This window comes from Giraffa tippelskirchi, chromosome 14 (assembly GCF_054371585.1).
Source record: "Giraffa tippelskirchi isolate mGirTip1 chromosome 14, T2T-mGirTip1v1.2.pri, whole genome shotgun sequence".
NCBI lineage: Eukaryota > Metazoa > Chordata > Mammalia > Artiodactyla > Giraffidae > Giraffa > Giraffa tippelskirchi.
The window spans coordinates 66,758,125-66,775,498 of NC_137288.1; the positions used below are offsets into that span (position 1 = coordinate 66,758,125).

At 40.3% G+C, this 17,374-nt stretch overlaps 1 protein-coding gene across 1 annotated transcript in view; it reads left to right on the forward strand.

The window, feature by feature from the left end:
* Positions 1 to 17,168, forward strand: part of LOC145534726 (uncharacterized) — a 432,243-nt gene extending 415,075 nt beyond the window's left edge. The window contains exon 7 of the transcript XR_014074906.1: positions 15,416 to 17,168. The gene's annotated coding sequence lies outside the window, so the exon portion shown is untranslated. The remainder of the gene's footprint in view (positions 1 to 15,415) is intronic.
* Positions 17,169 to 17,374: the final 206 nt, after the last annotated feature.

Here is a 17,374-nt window from a genome sequence, read left to right on the forward strand (position 1 = left end):
GTCTGTTCTTTATAATGATTAAGTTACTAACCTTTATTTGTCAGTAATAATTGAATTTTACACCAAAGTGAATTATCGTAACGGATGAACTGCTCGGCCGCAATTTTAAATAGCCTTCTTTGCAAATTATCTCTTGTGATTTATATTAATCCTATAGGGAAGGCAGAGAAAAATTGTTTGAGGATGGATGATTCGGATTTAATGTGAATGGATAAAAGCATGTGATAGCTTCTCACGGCTCTGCCATTGAGTTTTACACGATGCTCTCCTGGCTCTAGGATTCATTTCAAAATCTGGGGTAGCAAGTTAGAGAGAGAAAAAAAGAGAAAGACAGAGAGAGAGATTTACCTAAGGTTACATTACTTTCATTACCCAGAAAAAAATGAACTTTAGAGGGTTAAGTGAAAAATGAAAGAAAGTATTAGTTGCTGAGTCGTGTCCACCTCTTTGGAACTCCATGGACTGTAAGGCACAAGGCTCCTCAGTCCATACGATTCTCCAGGCAAGAGTACCAGATTGGGTCGCCATTCCCTTCTCCGAGGCATCTTCCCGACCCAGGGATAGAACCCAGGTCTCTTGCATTGCAGACAGATTCTTTACCATCTGAGCCACCCAGGAAGCCCTGAGGGTTAAGCACGTCTATACTATACACTTTTGCAACTCATCCAGGGACTCTCTTAGTTGTGTATTTCCCTTTGTCTGCTGATAAATTTCCTCTAAGAAGCTTTCCCAGAACGCTTGTCCTGTGACCTTTCTGCCTAATTTCTGCCCATCCCTTAAAGCTTTTCTCGTGTTCTGGCAGCTGCCAATATCTCCCCTAGTCATTCCAGCTCAGGGTTTCCCAGACTTCTGTGATAACAGAGATCATCTGGGCAAGAAATATTCCCAGGCCTTTTCTCTAGAAATTCTGAATTAATCAGTTTGGAGAGGAGGCCCAGGAATCTGTGCATTTAAGAAGCAACCTAGGCAATTTATAGCATCAAGAAAGTTCTAAAACATGCTGGGAGAGAGTATGGGCCATGTTTTCTGAGTGCCTCAGCAAGTATAGCATTTACCACACATCTCTGTCCCCATTTTTACTGCTGTGTAATATTCTGTAATTATTTCATTTATGTCTTCTCTGTGGAATTATAAATATCTTGAATGTGGAGCATACTTTATTTGGAATACTTCTACTCCCTCTGATCCTGCTAGGAAACCAAGAGTACCTTGTAGGTTTTTAACAAGAAATAATTAGGTACAATTTAAATGAAAGTGTTGTCAACACTTAAAAATACTGTGAGAGGCATGGAAAGCAAGTGCCCTGGGAGAACTAGAGGAAAAGGAAGTGTTCTCTGCCTTCTGAAGGTAAAAAGGTTTGTCATACTGTCCTCAAAAAGACCAGTGACATTTACTCACTTTTTCTGATGAAGTATTATTTGTAGAAATATCAGAACCCATGAAAACACAAGCACTATTTTTTTTTTAGAAGGGGAGAGTAGGAGAAATGGCTAAAAGTGGTCAAAATATATAAACTTCCAGCTATAAAATAAATCTTGGACTTCCCTGGTGGTTCAGTGCTTTAAGACCGGTGGTTAAGACTTCGTGCTTCCACTGCAGGGGTTATGGGTTCAATCCTCGGTTGGGGAACTAAGATCCCACATGCCACCCAGCCAAAAATTAAAAATAAATAAATCCTGGGATGAAATTAAGGGGAAAAAATTACCATAACAACCACCAAGGAATGATTATTCTTAATATTTTGTTATTTATATCTCTAATTATTATAACTATAGTTCTTCATCCTTCAAAATTCATTGAAAGATTTAAATGTTAAAGAAAATGTTCTTCTTTTTCAGCATTTAAATGGCTAGTTTTGCTTCTGTGTCTTTCAAATAAACTTAATAACCAAAATGTTTTGCTGAAAGAAAAAAAGTATGGTATCTTTACTAATATTAGATTTAATTTATCTTCACCATACTGAATTTTCCTATTCAAGAAAAAGGTGGATCTAAAATGAACACTTCCTTTATATCCTCTTTTGGAGTATTTGTAAAAGCTATTCTTTTAAAGGTTTTTTTATAACATGTTTATAACAGTTTTGCAGTTTTCCCATTGACTCTTGGTTTCTCCAGTTTTGTAATCATATCGTCTACAAAAAAGATAGTATTTCCTTCTTGTGCACCAATTCTTTTGCCTTTGGAGCTTTTGTTGTATAATTACATATCAGCTAATACCTCTAATGATCATAGTGAGCATCCTTTCAGTTCAGTTCAGTTCAGTTGCTCAGTCGTGTCCGACTCTTTGTGACCCCATGAATTGCAGCACGCCAGGCCTCTCTGTCCATCACCAAGTCCCGGAGTCTACCCAAACCCATGTCCATTGAGTTGGTGATGCCATCCAACCATCTCATCCTCTGTCGTCCTCTTCTCCTCCTACCCCCAATCGCACCCAGCATTAGGGTCTTTTCCAATGAGTCAACTCTTCACATGAGGTGGCCAAAGTATTGGAGTTTCAGCTTCAACATCAGTCCTTCCAATGAACACCCAGGATTGATCTCTTTTAGGATGGATTGATTGGATCTCCTTGCAGTCCAAGGGACTCTCAAGAGTCTTCTCCAACACCACAGCTCAAAAGCATCAATTCTGTGGCGCTCAGCTTTCTTCACCGTCCAACTCTCACATCCATACGTGATCACTGGAAAAATCATAGCCTTGACTAGACGGACGTTTGTTGGCAAAGTAATGTCTCTGCTTTTAAATATGCTATCTAGGGTGGCCATAACCTTCCTTCCAAGGAGTAAGCGTCTTTTAATTTCATGGCTGCAATCACCATCAACAGTGATTTTGGAGCCAAAAAAAATAAAGTCTGACACTGTTTCCACTGTTTCCCCATCTGTTTCCCATGAAGTGATGGGACCAGATGCCATGATCTTAGTTTTCTGAACGTTGAGCTTTAAGCCAACTTTTTCACTCTCCTCCTTCACCTTCATCAAGAGGCTCTTTAGTTCTTCTTCACTTTCTGCCATAGGGGTGGTGTCATCCGCATATCTGAGGTTATTGATATTTCTCCCGGCAATCTTGATTCCAGCTTGTGTTTCTTCCAGCCCAGCATTTCTCATGATGTACTCTGCATATAAGTTAAATAAGCAGGGTGACAATATACAGCCTTGACGTACTCCTTTTCCTATTTGGAACCAGTCTGTTGTTCCATGTCCAGTTCTAACTGTTGCTTCCTGACCTGCATACAGGTTTCTCAAGAGACAGGTAAGATGGTCTGGTATTCCCATCTCTTTCAGAATTTTCCACAGCATCCTTTACTCATTCCAGTATTTAGCAGAAAAATCTTTGGTGTTTCTCTAATCATTAAGAAGCTGCTATATCTATCATCTCTTTAACAGAGTAGCCACCCATTCCTAGATGATTGAGTATGTTTTATTTTATAGGTGTTAAATTTTTCAAATATTTTTCATTTATCTGTGGAGAGATCATATGAATTTTCTTTCTAACACTAAAAAAGAGTAGATTATAATAATCAATTTTTTAAAAACATTGAACATTTTGCAAACATTCTCATTTAGTCACAGTGTAGTATTGTTTTAGTGTGCTTTGAATTCTGATTACTAATTTCCATGTATATTTTCCATTGGTATTCATAAGAAAGATTATTGCAGAGTTTACATTTTAGGTTGTAATCTTTATGTGGTCCTGAGTATTCCTCTTTGAATCTCCTAAAGTTTTGATGTACAAAAACTGTTAATGAGTCACTGGGTGCATATTAATAACTGTTCTATCTTCATTGCAATGTTAGCTTTTATGTTAAAACTTATTTGTTACTTCTATTGCATTTTGATATGATTTCTATCTTGTCAGGAAATAAGATTGCAACCCCTGTTTCAATATATTTTGTCTATGTTTTTTATCTTTATGAATCTCTTGACTTTATGTATGTTTTTGTATGTAACATACAGCTGATTTTTTGGGGGGGCGGTCAATGTCTTTCTACTTCTTTTATCTGAAGCATTTACAAATAAATACTCTACAAATAAGTGAAAGTCACTCAGTTGTGTACGACTCTTTGCAACCCCATGGACTATATAGTCCACGGAATTCTCCAGGCCAGAATACTGGAGTGGGTAGCCGTTCCCTTCTCCAGGGGATCCTTCCAACCCAGGGATCAAACCCAGGTCTCCCACATTGTGGGCAGATTCTTTACCAGGTGAGCCACAAGGGAAGCCCAAGAATACTGGGGTGGGTAGCCTGTCCCTTCTCCAGTGGATCCTCCCTACCCAGAAACCGAACTGGGGGTCTCCTGCATTGCAGGTGGATTCTTTACCAACTGAGCTATCAGGGAAGCCCTAAAGACTTTACATTAAAGTCTTAATAAATGTTCATGGAAAGAGTGTTCCTTGAATTCTTTTTGCATATTCATAAACAGTTTGTCCATAGCCCTTATGGTTGGAAACTGTTTTATCTGGGTATAAAATCACTGACTCCTTTTTTCCCTTTAGTCTCTAAATGAAAATAAGTTATTTCATTATCATCTACCATAAACCATCACAATCAAAAAAAATCTAATAAAAATGGGACTTTTTTCTTTATAAGTTACTTTTTAACATATTTATTTTGTTCTGGTTGTTGGGATGGTGCTTCCTAGATGTCCAAATGATATCCCCCCTCCCTTTTTATTCAAGGTCCCCTAACTAATTTTGCTAGCATTCATTTTGGCTGTTCTAAGTGGATGTTCTTAGAAATATATCTCCAGAAGTGTTCCTTTTCAATACACAATTTTGAGACTGCTTTCATTTCAGGAATATTTTATCAAAGTGTAACTTAGATTTCTTCTATCCCATCAAATTTTCTGCTATCCTGTCTCTCTTTTTAAATAACTTTGTATGGGAATCAGGTGGTATTTAATTTTAAAATAAATGTTAAAACCTTGTTTTTGAACATGGTGGTGGTAATGACCTAGGATGAGGGAATCATGGGGTGAGAGGTTTATGGGGTGAATGGAGAGGAGAGGGAATGTAACACTCTTCTTGGCTCAAAGAGCACTACATTCAAAGCTGGCAAAGAGTTTGAGTTTTGGCTCTGCCTTATATTCTCTGAACCTTGGTTACCTCACAGTGAAAGCAAAGTTCTACTTATCTCACAGGATGGTTGTGAGAATCAAATGAGATACTGAATTTGAAAGAGCTTTAAGAGCATTAAAAACTGGAAGATCCACACAGCTCTACATACAAATACGAAAGTGAAAAGTGGCCCCCACCACAGGAGTTGGCCTGGGGAGCAAAGAGTTTCCGGCAGAGGAGCAGAGACAGGCACACAAACTGACTTCTGCTTCTGCTTTTCTTTTCACCCACTAGAAACCGTATCCTCTTCTCCTGCCTCGGAGAGCTCAGGCAGAAAACCACAGGCTCGAGTCTTCCCTAGCCTCAACAGACTGGGGACATCTGTTCAACAAGGGTGATTCTAAATGCAACATTTGCATTCAGTTTACTTACTAATCCTTTGTCTCGGAAAATGTAGCATGAGAAGGTGCCCTGCAAAATCATCAAATATCCATCTTTTTTCCTTTGGGCAGATTTACAGAAAGATCTTTCTTCAGTGGGTACTGAGCAAAACATGGAACGAACAAAAATATTCTGTGATTGCATGTAGACTTTATACAAACATGACTCACACTGAGTACTGATTCTGAAATACAAATATTTTGCTCTCAACAAATTGTGACTATTTATTTCATGGTATATGAAGAAAATATGATTGTATTTTTCTAAAAGTCACATGAGAAGGTAATTCATACCCTTCTTTATGAGATTTACTTGTTATTTAGCCTTTCACTTTAGAGTGTTCTGATATTCTTCTGTCATTGGTATATTAATATTCAAAGTTGCTTCTTATCAGCGTCCCTTAGAGATACCCTCAGTGAAAAGCAGAGACTAGTTGATGGATGTCATTCTAGCATTTAAGCCCCAAACATCTGATATTTGGTTGCTCTCAAATGCAACACTGTGAAGTTCTTGATATTTCTATTCTATATCCTACAGCATCCCTAATGCAACATAGGTAGTGGGTCTCAATGAGGGCTTTAATTTTTATCATTATCAATAATAATTGCTATTAGAAAGAGGATATGACTCAGGGGTTCAAAAAAAGGAAAGAACCTTTCACTTAGGGCAAGCAGAGAAAGCTTTATAGAAAAAAAATTATTGAAAGCAGCCTTTAAAGCAAACTTATTTAAATGCAAAGTATATGTTGATTGAGAATACACTATTCACACCAAAATGAATTTATAAAACATTTTCAATCTATTAAAAATCTATCTGTAACTATACTAAGAATCACCGAATTGTACACTTCAAAAGGATGAATTTTATGGTATTATATAGTTGATTACATTCCAATAAAACTATTGCTTAACCATAAAAAAAATAAGGTTAATTCTGCATGAAAATAGAATCATCACTTACTAAAATTTTGAGTAATGTAAAGAAAATTAGAAATTACCCCAGACCACTACTTTATTTTATTTTACTTTATGTTACTTTATTTCATTTCATTTTATTTTCAGTTGTGTCTTTGTTTTAGAGGGTTCAGTTCATTATACTTCACAGTTCATGGCATACAATCATTGTACAAGGCATTTCTCTTGTCTTATTTATTACTTTCTTTTATCACCCTTTTATATTCCTGTCCTCCAAACTCCTCTGTGGTGGTCACCAGAAGTGTCCCTGTCTTGGCATGACAAAGAATGCTTCAATGAACATCCTCATACATGGGCCCTTATATGAGAATTTCTTTGGGATTAAGAGCTAGGTGTGAAATTAATATCTGTGTTCACAATTTGACTAAATACTAGCAGTTTGCTGTCCTAAATGGCTGGATCAGTCTACATCCCATCAGTACTGCATAAAGGTCCCCTGCGTCCCCCCAAAACTTGGCATCATCCATCTCTCTATCCATTGTCCACTTTATGTTTTCTTGTTAGCTGTGTTTTCCAGACTACCCATTATTCTATTTGGATTCCCGGCTTATCATCATTACTTTTCAGCAACTCTCCATATAATCTAAATATTTGTTTCTGGTCTGATTTAGATATCATAAATATATTCTCTCAACCTATCTTCAGGCTGTTAACTTTTCAAAGTTGAAAAGTTGAACAGTTGAACAGAAATCCTTAATATTGATGTGATCACCTTTACTCACAGGGTTTTGGGGGTTTATGTTTTGTTGTTTTGTTTTTAAAAAGACCTTTCCTCATTCATCCATTCATTCAATAAATGTTATGGAGTGCTCACTATTTGCCAGGTACTGTTTTAGAAGCTGGCAGCACATCAGTGAACAAACAAAAATCACCGCCTTTCTGCAACTTGCATTCTAACTAGGAAAGACATATCATAATCAATAGACACAATAAATAGATGAATTACATAGTATGTTAGGAGGTAGTAGACCTGTGGAGAAAAACATGAAGCAGGGTAGTGGAGATCAGGACTGTCAATGCCCAGAACTGAATTTTTAAATGGGATAGTCTGGGCAAGCATATTGATTTAAATATATAAATTTTCCTCTAAATGTTGTTTTAAACTTAGACTTCCTTACCAGCTGCACTGGTGGGCGAGATTCCTCTTGGGTCCCTTGGAGTAAGGTCCTAAGATCCAAGACACACCAAAGCACTTTTGTTCATGCTTGGATGTCTACTTTGTTGACTGAAAAGAGGGATTAAAAGAAGGAACATCTTACGCCACCATGTTGCTGACGTCACTGAGCCTAAATTTAGACTTCCTGTGAGGCCTAAATCATAGTCTGTTTTTATAAATGTTCCATGTGTACTCAGAAAAAGAATGTGTTCCTTCAATTTCTGGCGGGGGGAGGAATATATATATATACACATGTCCCTCATATATATTTGGTACATACATATACCCAAAACCCATGGATGCTCAAGTCTCTCATATAAAATTATGTACTATTTGCATATAACCTCTGCATATCTTCCCATATACTTTAAATCATCATTAAATAAATATTGTAAATGCAAAGTAGCTGCTGTGTAAATAGTTGCCAGAGTGAGGCAAAATCAGGTTTTACTTCTAGAACTTTCTGGAATTTTTTTCTTCCGAATATTTTTGATCCATGGTTGGTTGAATTCATGGATGTGACACCTGGCGATATGGAGGGGTGACTATACATGTACGTATCTAGATCTATATCTAACCAAAGCTTTATTCATTTAATTATTTCCCTATACCTATTTTCCCTTCTTGATCTTAGTTTCTGAGAGGCATTTGATAGAGCCTCCAACTACAGTAGTTGATTTATCTATTTTCCCTTTCATTTTATAAATTAAAAGCCCGGGTAGGATTCATTGAATTAAAATGTTGATTCCCTTTTATCTTCAAGCACCAGCTCAAAATGTAGGAAAAAAAATTTTATTACATAAGTTTGTAGAAATGGACTGCCTGTTGTGTGAACAATGAAGCACAAAGGAAGTTTAAAGTATCATTCTAATATTGAATCTCAGAAGATTTTGAAATTTCAGTTTTATTTGTAGTCATTGGACTATATGGTCTTAAATTAACTCATACAGATTAAAGTGGAAATGGGATGCAGCATATTTTGTGACATAAATCGATTGTATAAACAGGATGACAGAGAAAAGTCTCAAACTCTGCCACTGTTAATTCAAATTGTAACAGGAAAAAATTACTAAAAGTTAAGTGATATTGTAGTAAAGGCCTCTGAATGAGTATATCACTAAACAAAACATTTATTGAAGTTATTGTTTCCATTCGATGGGTTTTAAAATTATACCACTTGTGTACCGGATTTTCTCTTCCTTTTTGGAACTCTTCCTGACTGACCAATCCGACTGCTCTTTCCCTTTTCTGAGCTTCTATTGCCCTTACTTAGAATCAACACCACCTAAAATGACACTTAGCTATTTCCTCCTTGACTCCATTTAAAATAACTTTTTTGAAGATCAGTAGTAGTATTTTGTTAAAATGAAATATTGTATTACGTATAATGTAACATGAATGAAAATAATAAATGTGGTCCTGGACACGTAAATCTTCATTGTTTGTTAGGAAATGCTTTTTTTGTAACCTTGAGGTACCTTGGTCCTAGTACTGAAATTTACAAAGAAGGAAAAAAGGAAAGCCATCCTCATTGGTTACTTGCATGTGTTTTAACAGCACTCTCTCTCATTACGCTAACAGAATTGGTTTTTATTTTATTTTACTTATTTTGTTACTCATCCATTCATTCATTTCTGTCTGTGCCGAGTCTTTGTTGCTGTGTGCCGGCTTTCTCTAGTGGCAGCGAGTGCGGGCTTCTCTTCGCTGCAGTGCAGGCTTCTCACTGCGGTGGCTTCTCTTGCTGCAGAGCAGGGCTCTGGGGCAAGTGGACTCCGTTGCTGTGGCAGGCAGACCCTCGAGCACCGGCTCAGTCATTGTGGCACACAGGCTTAGTTGCTTCGTGGCTTGTGGTATCTTCCCAGACCAGGGTTCGAGCCCATGTCCCCTGCATTGACAGGCAGATTCTTAGCCACTGGACCACCAGGGACGCCCACAGAATTGTTTTGAACTTTCCCTCTCTGCAGAACAGTATGCTAGATATTAACAAGTATGTGGAGAGGAGAGGGTTGGGGGGGCTGGTGCCAAGACGACTGAGCTCAGAACCTGGGAATGGCAGAGGCAGGCACGTCAGCCAAATAGTATATGGATATAAAGAACAAGGGGCAGGAGGCAGCCTGGTGCCGAGTGTAACCTGAGAATCAAAGCAGGTGCCTGCTGCTGCTGCTGCTAAGTTGCTTCAGTCGTGTCCGACTCTGTGTGACCCCATAGATGGTAGCCCACCAGGCTTCTCCGTCCATGGGATTTTCCAGGCAGGAGTACTGGAGTGGGGTGCCGTTGCCTTCTCCGAAGCAGGTGCCTAAATGGCACATTTTCAGCTTCATTCTAGCTGCTCAGGCAACAGTAGACAACCCTACTTGGATCGAGGCATTCCCAGGTGGCATGAACAGCAAAGAACTCAAGAATAGACCAAGCGCATGGTCTTTCTGGAGAGGAGGGAACAAGCTTAGCCTGCCTATACTATATGCTATGTACCCAGTAGACTCATAGGAACTTGAAAACCCGTAAGCTGGTCTGCAAGTGTGTGATGAAGCCTAGCCTTCTGCTGGTTTAAAGGCTCCCCAGGAAATTCTGATATAACCTGGTTGCAGCTTGAACGTTTCAGAACCACAAGTGCAGAAGTTTTGGAGTTAGACATAGTGAGTTGAATTGGCATCTGCCGCTTATTAAGCATGTTGCCTTTGGCAAGTTACTTCATTTTTATAAGCTTTTGTTTCCTCATCTATCCAGTGGGACTAACTATACCCACTTTGAACATTTGTTGTGAGGGTTAAATGAGATAATACACACAAAACATTAGCCAAGGGCCTGACGCATAGTGAGCATACAGTAAATAATCACTGTTGACAATATTTTCCATAGGATGGATCTGCCTGATGCCACAATAATGAAACTATGTGACATAAGGTGCCTCCAAGACACCCTTCTCCATTCCTGTTGCCCTCTGTCAAGGAGCTAGGCCAGCTACTAAGGATATGGCTAGGAAGGGACCTGACTCATGGTGTAGCCTGGCCAGCACAGTTAGATCTGATGGAGAAGATAAAAAGAATAATGAAAGAAGTAGCTCTTAGACCAGAGCAGGGCACTAGAGTTTTCTGCAGTGATGGACTTGATCTACATACCTGTGTCTATTATGGTAGCCACTAGCCACATGTGGCTACCGAACACTTGGCATATGGCTAGTGCAATCACAGAATTAAATAGCACTATTGTTTCTCATTAATTTAGATTCAAAATTAAATAACCACATGGGTCCAAGGGCTACCATATTGGACACCATTTCTAGAGGAGGCTGTGTACATTGATGGGCTCCTCTGAGGACTTGGCTCGGGAGAAGGTGACTGAATGAAGAGTCATAGCTGGGATGTTTCAGTGATGCCTGTGTGTTAGTCACTCAGTTGTGTCTGACTCTTCGCAAGCCCATGGACTGTAGCCTGCCAGGCTCCTCTGTCCATGGAATTCTCTGGGCAAGAATATTGGAGTGGGTAGCCATGCCCTTCTCCAGGGAGGATCTTCCTGACCCAGGGATCAAACCCGGGTCTCCCACATTTCAGGCAGATTTTTTACCATCTGAGCCACCAGAGAAGCCCTCAATGATGCCTACACATCACAAATAAAGGATGTAAGTTTACACGATGCTGTTTACGGAAGGAAATAACCCAGAATGCCAAAATTGATCTGGGCACTTGAACTTGAGTCATCATTAGTCTACCTGTATGGATCAGTGCCCTCCGAAGATGAATTAGACCTAAACCGTCTTCTCTCTGGAGCCTCATACAGTTCTCCCGGGTAGAGCTGGCTTCTCCCACGTGTGTCTTGTCTCCACCACTACTGTTCAGAAACTGCCGCTGTCCTATTGCACAGCATCAGAGTCAACGATTTCCTCACTTACTATCGTGTGAGCTCCTTGAGGAGAGGACCTATGTCTCATTTGTTCTTCTGTCCCCAGAGACACAAATAATATAGATGATTAATCAATGTTTGGGAAAGGGAAAGGGAAAGATACAGGAAAGAAGGAGGTGTTAAGAAAGAGGAAGGCAGGGGGAAAGGAAGGTGTCTGAGGGATTAAGGAAGAGTACTCTGGTATTAAAGACAGAACTCCCAGGCTCCAGCTGTGTTCACTCCTCTGCACCACAATGGAACTTCCTGTCAAAGATTCTAAAAAGAAACACTCTTCAGACGTGACCACAGGGTTCCTGTTTCAAGTTATGAAGCATCATCTGACCACAACATTTTCCTTCCCTTCAGTAGCTCAGAAATTCATTCCTAAGAGCAGAGGAAATGTGTTTGGATGATCAGGAAGCTGTGTCTTATGGGGTACATGTACCTAAAGACCAAAGAGATGGGCCAGTGAACAACTGAAATGACGTATCATTGAGGTCAAAGCTAGATACACAAGTAAAAGCAAAAGGGTTCAAATTCTAGAGAACTCCATGCGGCTATTCTCAACAATGGGTTGTCTTCCACTCAGAACGTAGGGGGGCCTCTGGGTGAGTGAGAAATGTGGCAAAAGTTGATATTTCCAAAAAAAAAAGTCAATTTGGGGTGCTGTTCAAGATAAATGAGATAAAAAAAGGAATTGGAACTGTTCCTCCTGGGGGCTGTAGGAACACCATTAGACCTCACACATCAGATTTTTAATATAAAAGTCTATGGAACTATTACCTGCAACATCTTCCATCTTGGTCTTATAAAGACAGCTGTGGGTTCAGGCTCAGTCATGTCCAAATCTCTGCGACTCTATGGACTGTAGACTTCCAGGCTCCTCTGTCCATGGGATTCTCCAGGCAAGAATCCTGGAGTGGGTTGCCATTTCCTTCTCCAGGAAATATTCCCAGCCCAGGGATAGAACCCTCATCTCCCACATCTCCTGCCCTGGCAGGCCATTCTTTTACTATGGAGCCACCTGGGAAGTATAAAGCCACCTACCTCGTTTTAAATACACCAGGGGTGGCTGCAGTGGGCGTTGATTCAGCTCTTCTGAGTAGTATCTGTGGTTTTCAGCCACCTGAGCGGTTCAGGGTAGAGCATGGATCATTCAGTGGCATGGTCTGTCCAACACAGACAGCTCAGCATCTGAGTTAGAATGGATCGCCTGGCAGGTCCCTGCACGCACTACCCAGAACACAACCTTCTCATGGACAAGTCCGTGCACCCCATGGCCGAGGCATCTGCCTTGAAAACCTGGACTAGAGAAGAGGAACACGGACACAGGTCACTTGTAGAGGTGAAACCTTTTATCTTCAGCCTTTCACATTATTTGTCATTACCATACGGGCCACTGACAGCTGTCAGTCAAGCAAGACTTACCCTGCCACTGGCAAATCTCAAGGGGTACAGAAAAAGAGATGAACGCAAGCCTGTCTTAATTAGGTGATAATTAAACATTCCAGCCAGAAACTTCCAATCAATCTGACAGAACACACCCGTTCAAAACAAGGTTTTGCAGCAGTATTCCAACTGACTGATAAGGTTTTGCCTGTCTGGGAATGAAAAAAAAAAAGAACTTCAAAAAAGAAAAACTTTCCAGTCCTCATCAAGTCTCTGGCAGATTTGAGGGGAAGATGAAGCAGAAAGATTCCTAAAAGGAATCAGGAAACTGGGGTCTCCCTGGGGAGCTGTGTTCCTATTTCCCTGAGAGGGAAACTGGGTTACAATGAGCACTCGGTGCAGACTTCAATGTGGAAAAGGAGCTGGGAATTCTCCTCCTAGCGAGAGTGGCACGCTTCCACTTTGCCTCCCTAAAGATGCGGAAAGGCACGCAGGCTGATCACCCCTGTACCTGTGAGCCTCCTCTCCTTCACAACCGCTCATCCGCGGAGTTACCATTCTCATCTCTGCAGAGCAGCCCCTGTGTCCAGATCTCAGGCAGCTCAGCTCGGCTCCCACTGAGACTTCCAGGGAAAGAGCTTCTGTTTCTTAGAACGCAAGTCAAGGTATAGGTGGTGCTTCTACTAAGGAGCTGTGTCTGACTCTTTGCAACTCCATGGACTTTGGCTCACCAGGCTCCTCTGTCCATGGGATTTTTCAGGCACGAATACTGGAGTGGGTTGGCATTCCTGACCGAGGGATCAAACCCACATCTCCTGTGTCTCCTGCATTGGCAGGCAGATTCTTTACCGCAGAGTCACCTGAAAAGCCCTAAGGAGCTTTTAAATATTATTCAACTCAGAATTTCCTATCTAGCAAGTTCATGACATGCAGAGTTAAATATAGAAAGAGCGTTTAGATGAAACCTATGTTATTAAGAGATGAGTTCCCTGCTTAACTGATATCATTAAATGCTGAGTTGACCCAGAGTGCTAAATATTACTTTCTGGTGGGACCAGTGCCACCAAACATCTAAAAGTCTTTTGTTGTTTCCCTGTTGCAACAGATGAAGATAAGCTGCAGCTCCCCTGGCTTCATTTGACCTAAAACTATTGTGAGGTTTCGTGGCTTTTCCAGGTTATGTGCAACCTAAGACTCAATCAGATGATTGCTTTAAGTTCATGAGGCAGCCTGAATGGGGCTGACCGGTGACAATGTGACAGTTCTGGAAGAAATTCCCAAGTTCTATTTCTATTTTGCAGCCATCACTAATCTGCACACACACACCACACACACACACACATGCACGCATGCAGTGGAGTGGGGCATCACCGAAAGTGTCAGTATTATTCCTTAGAAATCTTACCATGAGGTAAGCTTAGACATTTTCTCTTTTCCACTAAACTCTAAAATTAATAAGAGGCAAAATTATAAAGAGGAAAACTAAAGTCTCTAATGGACTGGGGGTCGAGGACATCCAGAGAGGAGAACCATTGGACTAAAAGTTGCCCACGTGATTCAAATGAGACAGTCTCTGTTGAAAGATTTATAAGGATTTAACAGTTTCCACCAATATTATAGGCTTTCCAGGTGGTGCTGGTGGTAAAGAACCCGCATTCCAGTGCAGGAGATATAAAAGACGTGGATTCGATCTCTGGGTCATGAAGATCCCATAGAGAAGGAAATGGCAACCCACTCTGGTATTCTTGCCTGGAGAATCCCATGGACAGAGGAGCCTGGTGGGCTACAGTCCATGGGGTTGCAAAGAGTAGGTCATGACTGAAGTGACTTAGCATGCATGCACCAATATCATAAAGGGTGGCCTAATTCCACCTCCCTCTAAATATTGTTTTTCACTTTATTTTCCTTTGTTTCCTCTGAGGTGAGAGCCTAACTTCCAATTCTTTCTTTCTTTTTTTTTTTTCATTCCCAGACAAAAGCAACCACAACATTTTCAGTGAACTTCAAAAGCTTTTGTGTCTCTGTGATGAGATGGTATGTTTTCCTCTGTTCAAGCGGTTGGAATCACGCTGTGAAAGCTGAGAAAACTTGTCCTGAATTTTTTAAGAGGTTCAGCATGTCCCACCAGAAAACTCACCCATGCAGAACAGGAATGTGTGCCTTATAGCTTCTGTCTTCTAAGAAAAGAGTTTATTGCTGGCTGAAGGAAAGGCTCTGATTGCCAGGGTGTGTTCATTCTCCAAGGACACCGACAGGTTTCCAGTTCTGATTCTTGCGTGTTGTGTTCCGAATAAAATGTTTCTACCCTGAGGGCCATTTCCTTTTGGGGGCTGCCCTGGTGTCCCTTCTTCCCACCCTAATTAATTTGTGGTTCTCAAGTTCTTAGAGTTCCTGCATTTCCAAGACCTCACAAAAAGACAAAAACACACGGTTGATCTCACTGGGTGAACAGGTTTGGAGGGCAAAGTACATACAGCTTAAGTATTTGCCTAAAAGTCTTCCTATGACCTCCTCTCACTGTTCCAGGTAATAACTCATCTACAGGGAAGATGGTGGGCCACGCTGTAGCCTTGATATGTGAAGACACGTTCCCGAGGTTTTGCGTTTGTGCCGGTCCTGCGTCTGTTTGCTCTTCGGTCCATCACGCATCCTTTCCCTGTTTGGCTCTCTGGAGAGCTGATCTCTGTGAGTTGCCTTTCCCAGGCTCCCTTGCTCATTCATTGATTTCCCTTAAGGTGATGTCAATGGCAGCCCCATTCCTAGGAGACATTGCCTATGGCTCCAGCTCCCGCATGTTGGCCACCCGGACCCCCATCTCTTCCCTTTACTCTCTCACTATAAGAGTAGCAGAGACTGTTTTCAGCTCTTCCACCTACTCTATAGTGAATCCCCCCTTTTAACTTCCCTCCTTTTCTATACCTGTCTTGGTCTCTTTGGATTTTCACTGGATCCTCACGGATAGACTTTTATTCATTCCTGAATTTAAAAGCATTCGAATATTGATAACTTAGAAAACAAGTAGTAATGATAATCTAATAATAAAATAAAACAATGCCCCACATATAGCAAAATATATATTTACCTTGGCAGTGGGTATAAGCAAGTTATGCTGTGAAGGAACATAGCAATGAGAATGAACTTGCTACCTTTATTTATAAGTGAGGCGCTCGAGTCCAGGAAATGCCCAGGCACGTATGGCCTTAGGAGTGACACCATCGTGAGAACTCAGATCTCCTCTAGTTCTTACTGGTGGGACTTTGTTTATCAAAAGTGTGAGCATGGAGCACAATGGAGAATTCAGATAAGTTTCTTAAAAACATGAGCCTTAAAGTCTTTGCTGTTGTCATTGCTGCAATAGTAACTAAAGATTACTAACAAACTACAATGTGACAGGCTGAAGTTATCCAAATTCAGCTGTATAGTGCGACTAGTATGTATCCAGAGAGATTTTCCTAGGAATAGAAACATTTCTTTTCCTCTCTCTGCTAAAATTAATTTCATATCTGAAACAGAGGAAGAAATAAGATTCATTGCTTTAATTTTTTTTTAAGACTTAATTTAAAAAAAGATTTTTTAGGCCACTTCATGTGCATGTGGGAATCTTAGTTCTCTGACCAGGGATGGAACCCACACCCCCTGCGTTGGAAGTGCAGAGTCTTATTTGTTTAGAGGGGTGTTAAGTTCACAGCAAAACTGAGAAGGTACAGAGAGTTCCTATATATAACCAGATCCCAGTGTACACAGCCTGCCTTTTATCATTATTCACTATAGGGTACATTTTCTTTTTATAATTGATGAACTTATGTTGTCAGATTGTAATCACCTGAAGTCCATAGTTTATGTTAGAGTTCATTTTTGGTATTGTATTTTCTGAGCTTACTCAAATGTATAATGGCATATACCCATCATTATAGTATCGTAAGAGTATCTTCACTGCCCTAAAAATCCCCTGAGCCTGCTCACTTGTCCCTACTCCAGTCTTTGACAATCACTGATCATTTTACTGGCTCTAGAGTTTTGCCTTTTCCAGAATGTCATATAGTAGGAATCACATGGTATACAGCTTTTTAAGATTAGCTTCCTTCACTTAGTAATATGCATTTAAGTTTCCTCCATATCTTCTCATGGCTGGATAGCTCATTTCTTTTTAGCACTGAATAATATTCCATTGTCTGAATGTATTATAGTTTATTTATCCACTTACCTACTGAAGTACATCTTGGTTGCTTCCAAGTTTAGGCAATTATGAATAAAACTGCAATAAACATCCATGTGAAAATTTTTGTGTGGACATAAGTTTTCATTTCCTTTGGGTAAATACCAAGGAGGGAGATTGCTGGATCGTATGGTAAGAGTATGTTTAATTTTGTAAGAAATCGCCAAACTGTGTTCCAAAGTGGCTGTACAAATTTGCATTCCCTTGAGCAATGAATGAGAGTTGCTGTTTGTCTGCATCCTTGCTTAGCATTTGGTATTGTCAGTGTT